The sequence below is a fragment of the Hyperolius riggenbachi genome, chromosome 6 (assembly GCF_040937935.1).
Source record: "Hyperolius riggenbachi isolate aHypRig1 chromosome 6, aHypRig1.pri, whole genome shotgun sequence".
Classification (NCBI taxonomy): Eukaryota; Metazoa; Chordata; class Amphibia; order Anura; family Hyperoliidae; genus Hyperolius; species Hyperolius riggenbachi.
The window spans coordinates 94446995-94462433 of NC_090651.1; positions in this window are offsets into that span (position 1 = coordinate 94446995).

Sequence of the window (15439 nt, forward strand, 5' to 3'; positions counted from 1 at the left end):
AAGGGGGAGATTGTAAGAGATCTTCTATATGGGTAGCTGAAGGCAGTGAATTCACCGCCTGTCAGCTGCTCTCTTGCACTCTAGCGCTCGGTACTGGTGGTGGACAGGTGCCCTTCCGGTGCCGGATTTTTCATAAGGCCCTGTAGGAATGTGTCTACAGGCTCCTTGTGTAAGACCAATGACCTGAGGAGCTTACAGTCTAATCCCTGCCTTATAACACTAACCTCAGGTACTTACACCCTAATTCGTGTCTCATGTCACTAAGGATGATAAGAGACAGTGATTACAGTGAAAGATTCTAAGGACAGTTAGTGACATGAGGAAGGAATTAGAGTTCAGAATATCTTTTCTTGGGGCCTGCGCAGAACGCTCACAGCTGCGTGAGCGCAATTGTGAGTGGAGTGGTCATGTGCTCATGCAGGTGCAGAGGCTGCCAACCTCGCCATGTCGGCTGTTGCATTGGAGGGAACCCCGGACCACCGCTGGGAGTGGAGCTGCGGCAAGGGACACATAAGCTACCAGGGGCTGGAGGAAGCCGCAGGTAAGTAGATCTGCTTTATGTAAAAACCCTGGATGTTCCCTTGAAGAATCCACAAACACATTTCACAGAGAATATTAACTCAGGTTATCTGATTATGTTAAGAGAGTATAAATCAATTTGACAGTTTTTCCTTTATATAACCAATCAGAATTAGGAAAAATGCTACTTTTTTGTATCTGATTATAGGTATGCAGTATTTAGCACATACATGTATCGTACATGTCAAACTCTGGCCCATTGTCCATATCTGACCCACAGAGCCATCAGATTTGGGCCCCAATTTGGAGGAACACAGAGGCCAGCGTAACCAACCTAAATGAATGTTGACGGTGGTGGGCTGAACCAGAACTTTGCACGGCTAAACAGATACAGACAGGGCCAGTTTTAGACTTTTTACTGCCTGAGGCAAACTCCCCCCCCCCTTCTCGATTTGGAATGATTGCACAGCACCCGACAATTTACTCTACTTCATTTAATGTTCTCACATGACATGCTGCAGCTCAACACAACAGCACACAGGCTGGCTGTAAGTCTGTGACAAACAAACTGCTCACCCTCAGCCACTCCATTCCTCCTCAGTCAGGACATCAGGGCCATCTCCTCCCTTCTGCTGTGCAAGTCAAATGAAACACTGCTGCTCTCCTGACTCCCCCCTCCTCACTCACTGTAAGACTTCTCACACAGCACAACAAGCTGCTTTTCCCCAAAGATGACTTCTATACATCGCTCTTATCTCGCTTCTCGTCCTACTCTGACTGCTGTTAGTGTAAACACACAGTACAGACATGCTGCTCCAGTAATCTCTGTGCCTGATGCAAATGTTACACCATGCTTCATGAGAGAACCGGCCCTGGATACAAATCTGGGGCTCTTTCATTCTATGCGCTTGTACGTAACACATCACTTATGTTTCAATCTTGTGTTTCATTTGAATATTTGCCCACATTTTTACCATGTGCATAGTGGTTAGCGCTCTGGCCTTGCAGCACTGGGTCCCTGGTACGAATCCCAGCCAGAGCACTATCTGCAAGGAGTTTGTATGTTCTCCCCGTGTCTGTGTGGGTTTCCTCCGGGCACTCCAGTTTCCTCCCACATCCCAAAAACATACAGATAAGTTTATTCGCTCCTCCCTAAATTGTCCCTAAACTACAATACATGCACTTCATGAAATAGAGATATGACAATGGTAGGGATTAGATTGTGAGCTCCTCGAGGGACAGTTAGTGACAAAACAATATATATATATATATATATATATATATATATATATATATATATATATATATATGTATATATATATATACTCTGTACAGCGCTGCGTAAGATGTTGGCGCTATATAAATACTAAATAATAATAATAATACTGATAATAAAAAGTAGGTGAAAAATACAAATGGTACCTAACTAATGAATCATTTGTCAGGTAATCATTCACTAGATCCTGAATCTGAATTTCCCCTTTCGGGTCTCATTCACAGCTAAAAATGAAAACGCAAATGCAAGTGTTTAGCGTTCTTGTGTGCTTTTTTTAAGCGCCTCCCAGCGCTCCACTGCGCTCTGCGTTTTTGTTAAAAGCACTATTGTAAGTGCTTTTCCAGGGTGTTTTTTTCATTAACTCCCTGATGCAAGTCAGGAAGTGAACTCTTTGACCCGGAAAAAAATAAATACAATGTATTTATTCTTAAAAACGTGAGCGCAAACGCCGCACAAAGCGATTTTTTAAGTGTTTTGTGCTTTTCCTATACCTTCAATTGAGGCGGAATCACCTCAAAAATGGTACAGGCACCGCTTTGCCAGCTGCAAAGCGGGCGCAACACGCTGATATGAACCTTCTCATAGAGATTCATTGCATAGAGATTCAGTGGGGGCGAAAAATCGCCTACGCTTGAAAAAAAGAGGCAGAAAACGCCCCTAATGTGAATGAGCCCTCACAGTCCTGTTATCCTTTGGGAAACTCTGCTTCCTGCAGTGCAATAAAGGTGCAATGTCATCCCTAGCTGAAGAAGGACTTGCTAGAACTGCTCTGATTTCCTCACTGAAACCCTATGTCCTGTTCACCACCACATTGGCCTACTAGTGGCTGTTTTGTAAAGTACAGCTAGAAGAAGAATATTTAGCAGAACTGCTATTTATAATGTTGTGACAGGCCTATCAGAAGTGGGCACCCACGTCATCTGCAATTACTAACCATTCAGCACTGAGCAGACTCCCTCCTTCACCTATCAGAGTGGGCTGAGAAGGACCAATGAGGGCTGCAGTGGCTTTTCTGCTGCAGATGCTGGGGAGCATGAGAAGAAACTGGATCCCAGAAGGTGCAGCAGAATCAGAGCAGCAGAGGCCCAGCAGCAGTGAGTCAGCCAGAGGCTACAGTAAGTGTAGCTGCTGCTGTGTTATTACTCAGGTCTCTGCTCAGTGCAACTGATTTTAATGAACAGAACAGGTCTGATCTGCAGAATATAAACACCTCAGAAGTGAGGATGGCTGCAAGGAGAAGGGGATCTGGCTGTCAGCAGTTTCCTTTGCAAAGGTATTCATGTGTTGTTCAGGGAATAAAATAATCTGCTCTGTTTATGCAATGCCCTTCTGTTCTGGGTGTTCTTAACTTGCAGAGGGCTCTCATAAAGCGATGTACTCGCACTGGAATTCTGAATGCGTATAGGTGTCCTATAATATCCCTGGCCTCAACTTTAGTGATTGGATTACTCTCATCTGACCACTGGCTGCTGTGCTTTTGTAGTTCCCGCAAGGCACTTTGGGAGCCTGTTCACACTGTGGGCTTGATTCACTAAGACAAATAGCATGCCTTATCAGAGATAACACACCTTATCAAAGTTATCATGCCTTATCAGAGTAGCATAGCGAGCGCTACGAACTTATGCCTGCTAATTGGCAATGACGAGAGCTCCACACGTCCTGTCCTGAGCCCCTGCGGGTTTGTTGCGCTCGCTATGCTACTCTGATAAGATGTGTTAACTTTAATAAGGCGAGTTAACTTTGATAAGGCATGCTATTTGTCTTAGTGAGTCAGGCCCAATGTGTGGGGTGCACAGGTGTGATTGTCTGCATAAGTTTTCCGACGCAAGGCACGCGTAGTGAGTTAGGCTATAACGCGGATGCCGGTGGTGCAATACCATCAAAGGCGACAAGAGATTGCATGATGCCATTAAAATGCTTCCAGATGTGTTACTTCATAACACCGAGAAACCTGCACTGTACTGTGAACGGTAACAAGAGAAACAGTGGACTTTCATGTTACTATGCAGATTGCACAACATGTGCGCTGTGCCAGAACAGACAGCACTGCACATAGGGGTATATTCACTACTTAAGTGTGAACGAGCCTCTGCTTATCCCCCCTCCCTTGTCTATGAAACAAGTGATTGCCCCTAATCTGTCACCCAAGACAATCAATAGGGTTGGAAGCCGCTAGGTATCGCTGCAGCGCTTAACAAATCGGAGCAGCGCTGTGTGCAGTGATTCCTAGGGCGTTTGTGCTCGTGTTTCACTTTGATTTTGAAGTGCTGTACAGTAAACTGTACAGCGCTTTTGATTCCCGCTTTTTTTTTCTTAAATAAACTATGTTATGCTTACCAGGTGTCCCGATGCCTGGCTTCCGTCTGCAGCCCCACTCCCTAAAAGAAGAGGTCATAGGTGCTTCTCTAGGACCAATCAGAGAAGCACCTGTGGCCTTTTCTGCTAGGGGTGGGGCAGAAGCCTGACATCGGAACATCCATTAAGCATAAATAACGTATTTAAATGTACAAACGCTCGCCGCCCAAATCCCTGAAAAATCGCTGTTCAAAGCGATTTTGCAGCACTTTTATACTTAGCATTGAGCGCAAGTGCGCTCAAAATACTGCATGTCCTTCGATTGCAATTAACCCTAGTCACTAGTCACAATCGCACCGCACCAGTGGGTTTAGCCTCACTTAGATACATTGGCAAAGAATTTTTTGGAATTACGGGCGATTGTCGGCAAGCCCAAGATGCTGCCAAAAACGCCCTAGTGGGTCCCAGCTCTACCAGAAACTCTACCAGAAATTTAAAGCGATAAATATTGCAAGAATATACATAACTTGACATAAACAGAGGAACACCAAGAGCCCCAATAGTGTAGTATGTATTGACAAAGGGGGTAATGACAAAGAGTAATAGTTATTATACTCACAAACATGGGTCACCAATAGGCAACCACTGTAAAGGCAGGTGGGGAGATTATCCTGACCCCACTCAGGAATAAGAAGTCGCTCTCTGTAGATAGTAGAAAGGGTCGCAACCCTCCACCAAGGGTGGATACAATATTATATAAAAGAGAACAGAGGCGCCAAAAGGATAAAAGGGGTTTTAAAGGAGCTTAAAAGCCAAAACTTGGTAATTAGAGGAAGCAGTGGTGGACTTACCCCCTCCAAGCAGACACAACACGACTGTACATTCAGTCTATTTATTAACGAACTCCAGATAAAGTAAAGCAACGCGTTTCACGGGTCAGCGCCCGCTTCCTCAGGCAATAGAAAAAGGAGTTACAGCATCTAGCAAAACAAACGACACTCAGCGCCTCTTTATCTGGGGCTCTTGGTGTTCCTCTGTTTATGTCAAGTTATGGCGCCTCTGTTCTCTTTTATATAATACATAACTTGAGGCTTTGTTCACATTAGCAAATGCGGACGGCTGTGTATTCGGAACGCAACGCGTACGAACGCACGCCATCCACGTTTGTATGCGTTGCGTGACAGCCGCGTGTTTTGGGAAAAATGCGTGCAGCATGCGTTCCCGGACCGCACAGGTCCGGAACGCATGCAGCGTGAACATCAGACAGTGCAGTCTATGCACTGTCTGATGCCGTGCGTGTCGGCCTCCTGCAGATGTTCCCGAAACGCGGATGGGAACGCGTGCAGTGTGAACTTAGTCAGATAGCAGCCTGTGAAGCATCCCATATGGAAAATGACTTTTTCGAGGTAGATTAAAATTTCGATCGCGCTAAAATTGTACGATTTTACAGTGACTTTAATGTAAGTCAATGTGAGTGTTTTTTAAAAAATCTCTCAGAAAGCTCTGGAGGTCAAAAAAACACTCAGCGTATAGTGTGTCTGAGCCCTGATAGTGTGTACCAGTCAATAGGAAGCGAAAAAACAAAACAAAACACATACTTAAAGCAGAACTGAAGAGGATTTTAAAACAAGCAGTTTCACTTACCTGGGGCTTCTGCAAGCCCCCAACAGCTGTCCTGTCCCGCGCCGGTCCTCCGCGATCCCCCGTTCTCCCACCATTGCTCCGTTTCACTGCAGGTCAAGAGGCCACAAGCGTATCCATTTTATACATTTCCATCTGCAATAGCGCTTTTGCGGACTGGAATGCGAAGAAGGATACGCGTGGCCAGAACCGTGCAGGCACAGTGGCCCGGCGGCGAAACTGAAAGTAGCTAGTGGCGGAGAAGGTAGGATCGTGGAGGACTGGTGCGGGACAAGGGGAGGAAGTACTAACTGTATGAAGAAGTCTTTATATAATGGCAGCCTTTGCAATGACACCTGGGAACACTTAATTGGCTGGTGGCACTGTGATTAAAATCTACATCCAATTAAAAGTTCTCTTTTTAAACCTTGCACACACTTCCAATTCAGTCAAAATTAATTTTTTCGAATCAGAGGTACATTTTTCAACAAACTGATAGAAAACAACTGAAAACTGATTTCAGTTAAGTTGTTTAGTGATCAGATGTGCAGATATGCAGAACAGTGCAGTGGAGCAGTTCATTATTTACCTGGTTCAGTGCTTCATTGGGTCAGCCACATGTGATCAGGAGTTGGAGGTATGCAAGTATGGAGCTTGCAGCTGCCTAGTAGAACAGAAGAGAACTGGCACAGCACTGGAGCAGGTAAATGATCCATTGCACTACTTTACAATGTGGGGAGAGGGTGCGGGGGTAGGGAAGTTGTATAGGTGCGTTTGTTTTACCAACCATATGGGGAGTTTGGATCCAAGGAGGGGGCTCCACGCTATTTTCCATAGGGCAGCGGTGTCCAAACTTTTTCTGCCAAGGGCCATATCACTGTTCTTGAAATTGTTAGGGGGCCTAACACGATCCTTGCTGATTGCCCCTAGGTACACTATGCATACTGTACTAATAGTCCCTGATTCTAGATAGAGACTATAGCTAGAGACTATAGATTCTGTGACCCCCTCTATGGCACCAGTGTCCACTCTGCTGTCCATCTGCCACCCTGTGCTCCCTCTGTGCACTGTCTTCCAGTGTTCCTGCTTCTTCCCCTCTGCCTCTATCTGCCCCCCTCTGTTCTTTCTCCTCTCCATCTGGTACCACCTCTCCCACTGTGTCCACCTTTGCCTGCTTCTGTCCCCCTCTGACCTTTCTCCTCTCCATATGATACCCCCCTCCCCATGTGCCCCCTCTTTGCCTCCTTCTGCTCTCCCCCTGTGCCCCCTTCTGTTCCCCTCTGAGCTTTCTCCTCTCCATATGATGCCCCCCTCCCCATGTGCCCCCTCTTTGCCTCCTTCTACTCTCCTTCTGTGCCCCCTTCTGTCCCCCTCTGAGCTTTCTCCTCTCCATATGATGCCCCCTCTTTGCCTCCTTCTACTCTCCTCCTGTGCACCCTTCTGTCCCCCTCTGAACTTTCTCCTCTCCATATGATGCCCCCTCTCCCCATGTGCCCTTTCTTTGCCTCCTTCTACTCTCCCCCTGTGCCCCCTTCTGCCCCCTCTGAGCTTTCTCCTCTCCATATGATGCCCCCCTCTCCATGTGCCCCCTCTTTGCCTCCTTCTACTCTCCCCCTGTGCCTCCTTTTGTCCCCCTCTGAGCTTTGTCCTCTCCATCTGTTCCCCTCTTTTCCTTTTCCTCTCCCCCTGTTCACACACACTTTCCCACACACACACTCACTCACTACTTCTGCCTCCTCTCCTCCTCTAGCTCAGTTGGGACTCCTGTACTCGGGTAGTTCTACAGCAGTTATTATAGTACTACAAAAAATGGCCGCCGGAGGACACAGTATGAAAAATATGTCTGCAAATGCAGAGTTTGGCGGCCATTTTTTATAGTTCTGTAGTAATTAATATGAGACTACATACAGGACTGCAACATAGTTCCCATTCATTGATCTAAGTCCCCGGTATAAAAACCGACAGCTTTTTTTCAGAGGCCACGGTCTTTCTGACCAAAAACAATAAATCACGTCCTCCTTGTGCTTCCTGTAAGCGAGCGTGCTCGCTCACAGGATAGAAAAACAAAAAAATCAATGTCGCCATCTTGTGGCCAAATAGTAAAACTAATGCACATACATTTTTTTTCACACATAACACAATAAATTACATTTAAAATTAACTGTTTACCTCCCACACCCAAAAAAATACCCAAATAAAATTTTTAACAAAAAAAAAAAAAATTACAATTTAAAAATAAAAATAAAAACATAAATAGTTAACTAAGGGTCTGAACTTTTTAAATATGCATTTGAAGAGGGTATATTACTAATATTTTTTTAAATTGTAAGCTTGTAAATAATGATGGACGCAAAACTGAAAAAAAGCGCATTTATTTCCAAATAAAATATTGGCATCATACATTGTGATAGGGGCATAGTTTAAATGGTGTAATAACCGGGACAAATATTTATTTTAAAGCTATAATGGCAGAAAACTGAGAAATAATGAATTGTTTCCATTTGTTTTCTTAATATTCCTGTTAAAATGCATTTAGAAAAAAATGATTCTTAGCAAAATGTACCACCCAAAGAAAGTCTGATTGGTGGCAGAAAAACAAGATATAGATCAATTAATTGTGATAAGTAGTGATAAAGTTATTGGTGAATGAATGGTAGGCGAAAATTGCCCGTATGCATAAGGTGAAAAAACAACTGAAGGCAGAAGTGGTTAATGTATAAGTGCTTCAGAAAATAGTTTTTGTTAACTCTTCCTGTACTGGAAAACAATATGAGAGACTTTTTTTTATGCTACTAATGTTCTGAACTACACATATAATTCATTACATCATAAGTTTATTTCCGCTTCAGGTTTGCTTTAAGAAAAATACAGAACAAAAACATCAGTGGCTTATAATAAACTGTATATTTGTAAATCCATGTAATGTGTATATTTTACTGTATTTGTGTTATAAAATATTACTTTTATACATGGGGCTTAATATACAGAGGTTTGGTTGCACCAAAACCCTTATATACAACTTCAACACAGTAGCCTCCAGATACTTGTTCATTTCTAGTTTGCCTTCAAATCTCCCTCTTCAGCCATGTCGGCAAGCAGTGAAGAAAGTACTTAAACCCTCCTGGCGGTCTATTAAAAACCGCCAGGGGGCAGTGCAGCCGGTTTTTTTTTTTTTTTTTTTTTTAAATCATGTAGCGAGCCTAGGGCTCGCTCCATGATAGCCGCTGTGCAGCGGCATCCACCTACCCTCTTCGATCGCCTCTGGCGATCGGTGATCAGGAAATCCCGTTCAAAGAGCGGGATTTCCTGGAGGGCTTCCCCCGCCGCCATGGTCCCGATCCACCCCTCAGCGCTGCCTGGCGCTGATAGGCCAGGCAGCGCAGGGGTCTCGGGGGGGAGGGCTCTGCAGCGACGCGGATAGCGGCGAATCGGCGTGGGGCAGCGGCGATCGGTGTGCTCACGCAGCTAGCAAAGTGCTAGCTGCGTGCAGCAAAAAAAATAATTTCGCAAATTGGCCCAGCAGGGCCTGAGAAAACCTCCTGCGCGGCTTACCCCAAACTACGTTCGGGGTTACCGCCAGGAAGGTTAAAGAGGAACTGTATCCACATATAGTAGAATGCAGTAAATTATTCAGGATACCTACTTTTATGTGGGTAATCCTGATTTCGACATTAAAACCACTTCCTATATCTATATATTGCTATATATTGCTGTATGTTGGTATGTAGCCCCACCCTCCATTTGAGGCTTAACCTAGGCTGTTTCTGCAAAACCAGTGACCTTTTCTACTGGCTTTAGAACTCTCAGTAAATTAACATTCATCAGCTGAAAGGATCCGCACCGTCTTTAAAAGCAAGTATTCATCAAAGCTCCTTAAAATATCATGAGTATAATCAAAGTGAACTCCGGATCACCATTGACGCATAGCGTCTCGGATATGCTCCTTCCTCAGAATGGTTCCAGTACACTCCAGGGGTGATCCCGGCACGTCGATTATTCATCAGGTGCTTCTGTGACTGGATTACTTAGTAAATTAACATTCCGCAGGGGAAACCTGCCAGTACTAAAAAATGCAGTGATCTCACATTCGTGATTAGCAGTGATTGCAAAACACGCTACGTGCAGCATTTTTTTTTGCAATTTTAGAGCGATCTCGATTGCAATGCTAAAAAAGCGCTAATCGCGATTGCTCAAAAATCGTGCAAGTGTACAGTGAAATGTACGCATTAATCACATAAAATTCACCCCCTAATCGCTAGCGTTTTACATTTGCAAGTGTGAATGGGCCCTAAATGAATATTGTGAAAAATAAGCAATTTTATTTATGATGCACTACAGTTCCTCTTTAAAACAACCCTGCAATGTTACAAACAAAAAAGTTACATACTTAAAGGGGAACTGAAGAGAGAGGTATATGGAGGCTGCCATGTTTATTTCCTTTTAAGCAATACCAGTTGCCTGGCAGCCCTGCTGATCCTCTGCCTCTAATACTATTAGCCATAGCCCCTGAACAAGCATGCAGCAGATCAGGTGTTTCAGACTTTAAAGTCAGATCTGACAAGACTAGCCGCATGCTTGTTTCTGGTGTTATTCAGATACTACTGCAGAGAAATAGACCAGCAGAGCTGCCTGGTATTCATTAAAAGGAAATAAATATGGCAGCCTCCGTATACCTCTTACTTCAGTTCCCCTTTAAAGAAAATCTGTAATGAAAAAACCTCCCCTGGGGGGTACTCACCTCGGGTGGGGGAAGCCTCCAGATCCTATTGAGGCTTCCCCTGTCTTCCTCGGTCCAACGGTGGCGGCGAAAATCCTCCCGGAGCGGCGGCGATGTAAATATATACCTCCTTGGCTCCAGCACAGGCGCAGTATCCGCTCTCTGCACGGGGATAGGCGAAAATGGCAGATCTCCTTCAGGCCACTCTACTGCGCAGGCGCACGTCTCCTGCGCCTGCGGAGTAGAGCGGACCTGACGAAGATCGGCTATTTTTGCCTATTTCCGTGGGAAGAGCCGCAACAGCGCCCCCGCTGGAGCCAGAAAAGGTAAATATTGCACAGCCCGACAATTGTCACCTGTGCTTTCCGGGGGCTGCAGCGAAACCGCCGTGGGACACAGGAGGACGGGGGAAGCCTCAATAGGGTCCAGAGGCTTCCCCCTACTGAGGTGAGTACCCCCCAGGGGAACTTTTTTCAGTACAGGTTTTCTTTAAAGGACTTAGGAGCTGAATGTAATAAAAAAAGTTAATTACATTACTTGAATATCAGACCTCAGGGCAGACGATCAGTGCCTCCCTTGACATTCCCAGACGCTCTGTTAGCTAAATCCAGTTATCAATACCAGCCCCGACCCAGCCCAGTGTCGCCTTATCTCATGGTGATTAGAATCGCCGCTTTAAAAATCCCCCTCCTGCGCAGTTCGCATAGCCGCTACTGCAGCTGCTCAGGATTACAGCCCTGGGAGCGGCACATCGTCGCTCCGTATACTCTGTTATATGTTATGTGGGCGTCACCAGAGTATATGGAGCGACGATGTGCCGCTCCCAGGGCTGTAATCCTGCGCAGCCCCAGTAGCGGCTATGCGAACTGCGCAGGAGGGGGATTTTTAAAGTGGCGATTCTAATCGTCATGAGATAAGGAAACGCTGGGCTGGTTCGAGGCCGGTAATGATAACTTGATTTAGCTAACAGAGCGTCTGGGAATGTTTTTTTTTATTAAATTCAGCTCGTAAGTCCTTTAACGGAGGGAAACCTTTTTGTGGTCCAGAAGCTTCCCATATCCTCCTAGACTCCACCAACACTGTCTGGCACAGACCCTTTTCTAGTTTGGCTCTGTAATATCCTCCTTGCCATATGTGCAAATACCAGGGCTGTGGAGTTGAAGTCGCAGAGTCGGAACAATTGTTGGGTACCTGAAGTCAGAGTTTGTGGTTACATAAAGGAGAAGTTTTAAATCAGGATGATACCATTTATTGGCTTTTTATTGGCTTTTTTATTGGCTTTTTTTTTTTTTTTCTTTTGTAGTTAGCCAATAAATGGTATCATCCTGATTTAAAACTTCTTGCTTTTACTGATGGCTAACACAGTACAATACCCTACTGCTACTACATAAAGGAGTCGGATGATTTTTTACCCACTCAGTAGCCTTGCAAGTCAAAACAATTTTGGGTACAATTTTGAGTCAGATGATTTTTGTACCAACTTCACAGCCCTGGCGAATACAGCTTTGTCTGTAGAGTATGAATAATAGGTTGTGACAGAGGCGCCAAATTAGAATAGTAGGCGCTTGGCCCATAGACTGATACAGCATTGTGTACCTCCAAATTTTGATTGCCTGATGAGGCGGGCGGTTGACCCGTGAAACACGTTGCATACTTGGAGAACTTGTAATAAATTAAATTGTTTATTTACAACGATTCGTTGGCTGATCATTATATACCTGAGGGTGGTGTCCACCTACCCCCCTCCTTTTAAACGTTTTTTAACCATTTTATTCTAATTTGGCGCCTATCACAACCTATTATTCATTTATCTTGTCTTCCCTGGGTGGAGGGGTGTATCCCCAATTTCTCCGATCTACAGAGAGCGACTTCTTATACCTCAGTGGGGTCATTTTATAATTCTCCCCACCTGGACCGTCAGTGGTTACCTTTGTGGTAACCTAGATTTGTGAGTATAACTTCCTCATATATTTGCATTACGTTCTTTTGTCTTGACATACTGCACTATATTGGGCTCTTTTGGTTTTTTAATTTTTGTATCCCTCCAAGCTTGTCTGTGCAGTAAGCTGAGACGTCTTGTAAACATCCACAAAAACATATCCAACAAGCTCTTGACATACAGTATATGTTCAGATGAACCCTGCACAGCAGCGGTGGGCTCCTGGATGGATTGGGTAGCCTCTGGAACATCAATAAGTATCTTATTTTTTTGGTTTGTAATATTACAGGTTTCCTTTATTCAGTCAGCTAAAGACATTCCTCTACTGAATGTATGTAAAAATAGTGCCTGAACTTGGACTTTTAAAAAGTTTTGTATGTGAGAACATGCACCTAACTCCAACTAAACAATACACAGTATACTGGTGAATCTTTCAGCAACCTTCAATCTTCTCAATCTCAATGTTTTCATTAAATGTGAACGGAGAACAGGCCAAGTTTGCCTGGAACTGTCCGCTGTCGAACTGTTCAGGCCGTCTATAGAGACAGATACCTCAGTTGATGGAGGCTTCGTTCTACCTAGGTAAGTACACATTTGGGGAAGTTTATTCACTACAGATTCCCTTTAAATCTTACTGTGGCCCTCTACAACTCTTCTTAACCCAATGTGTCTTGCGTCATATATAGATGACACAGCAAGATATAATCAATTGTGAACCTTTTTGAATCCTCCTGAAGAAAGCCGATGGTTGTATCGGCAGAAACGCGTAGAGGTGCTAATTCAAGTCAAACGAATGCCCATAGAATCTGCATAAGCTTCGGAAGCAGAGTACTGCCAGCGCGCAGCAGCCGCCAGCAAAGTTCCAATAGCTTAGAGAGGTGACATCACCCACTAGCAGTGCATGCCAGAAACCAGAAGACGGGGAAACACAGCGAGCGGACTTCTATGACTCATATGCGGAAGTGACGTATGCTCAAGTACGTCTGTCTGGTAAGTGGCGGGCAGAGAGAGAGAACCCGGATCATTTGAGCAGTTTAGAAGCCAACTGTAACGATCGGTGTAACACAGAGAGGATCTGATTACCGGTGATCTGCAGTATCACCGAGAATACAGAATATACCCGATTATTGATGATCTGCAGTATCACCGATAATCAGATATATCTTCTAACCTCTGGACACCTGAGAGATGAGAGTGTTTTGGTGCAACAGTAATACTTTGAGGAACGCACCCGTAAGATGGGTGCTAGACAGTAAGAGATACTGCTATGGATCTGATTCCTTACAGGCCTGAAGCTCCCTAAGGGGAGGAGCAAGGCTGAGAGAGAGAAGGACAGAAGGTAAGTGACACCAATGGTGAAGTGTCACTGATAGGTCTGTGAACTATCTCCAGACAGGGAAGATAGTTCTCGAGGTCGGACAGGCCAGGTCGGCAACAGACAGACAGATAAGGTACAGAGACAGGAGGCAGATGCGGATTCCAGAGACTAGCCGAGTTCAGCAACAGAGTATCAGAATGACAAAGGTACACAATCAGAGATCAGAAGAATGGTCAGGAAAGCAGAAGGTCATAACAAATAATCAACAATGCCTAGACTTGAGTGTGAGCTCCAAGATTCTCACACTCCAGGAACTAGACTAGATAATACGAATATACAGATGGTACAGAATTCCTAGACTAAGGTGTGAGTTCCTTGGCCGTCAACACCTTGGAAACTGGTCTAGATAACAATACAGATGATAACAGAATGCCTAGACTAAGGTGTGAGATCCTTGGCCATCAACACCTTTGGAAACTGGTCTAATAACACAGATACAGACAAGGTTTGAGTGCTACCACGTAGTGATCGCAACAGCAGACAACCAGCAAATGCCCAGCCACCAGTATATATAGTTCAGCGCTCTCCAGCGCCTCCCCCAAGTGCCGGACGAATGGAAACCGTTTCTGGCGTCAGCTGACCAGCCTGGTCAGCTGATCCCCCACTGACTGGTACAAAGCTCTTCCTCTCAGCGCGCTCGCGCGTCCACCTAAACCTATGTGGACTACAGCTCCCAGCCACACCAGAACCCTGCTGTGAAATGCCTGTTGTGCTGCACGCGGAATCCGCCGCCATGCCGCCAGCGCATGCGGCGGTTCCTCCGCGTTCAGGCAGACACAAAGACGAGTGAGCACATACATCAGTGGTCACGCTGGACGCGGAATCCGCCGCCTTGCCATAAGCGCATGTGGCGGTGCTTCCGCGTTTTCTCATACCAACCACATACGGGGAGAAACCCGCCAGGACTCCCCAAAGGGGTGGTACATCAGCCTACAAGAAAACTGTGAGTCTGTGACTACACCGCTATTTTGAAAAGTGACTTTTTAAACACAAGAATTCTTTGAAGAGTGACTGAGATTGGAGCAACGCTCTTTTTATTAACAAATTTGGGAAAACAGATACTCCTACAGTTTTTAGGAAAACTAAACGGATGCTTAACTGGGGATAGGTTCCCCCTTTTTTAGGATATACATCCAATGAATTTTAGATTGATTAGCAGAGTAGGAAGTTTTGAATAAGTGGAGAGGCCTCTCTATAGTGTGGTTGTGGAAATAAAGTGTGTGTGGGTATTGATTGAAACTATATGATAGCAGTTTTAATAAATTGATGAAATTCATTAGTGCATGCCAGTGATTTATAAAACAATTGTGAACCTTACCAGCTGTTAATTTGAGATCTGTAGAGGGAGCTGGGGTGGAAGATGGAGCAAATTTAGTTGCTTCTTCTAAGGGTTGTTTTGTTCCTGAACTTTTAGGTTGGCGTTCTTCCCTGCGACCATTAGAAAGTTTATTTGAATCAAGTGGATGTTTTACATCTCGTGGCCCATCTTCAGATCTTTCATTTTGTCCAGTTGATTTACTTGGAAAAAAAGACCATTGTCCATGTGATGGGTCATTTGGAACAGGCAGCTGCTTTCCATCATGCAGCATTTCCTCATTATCATTACTGGGTCGCTTTGATTCAGGTGTTTTAGTTGGACCTACTAGCCTGCGCCCACCAGATACTTTGTTTGGGTCCACTGGTTGTGTTCCCCTA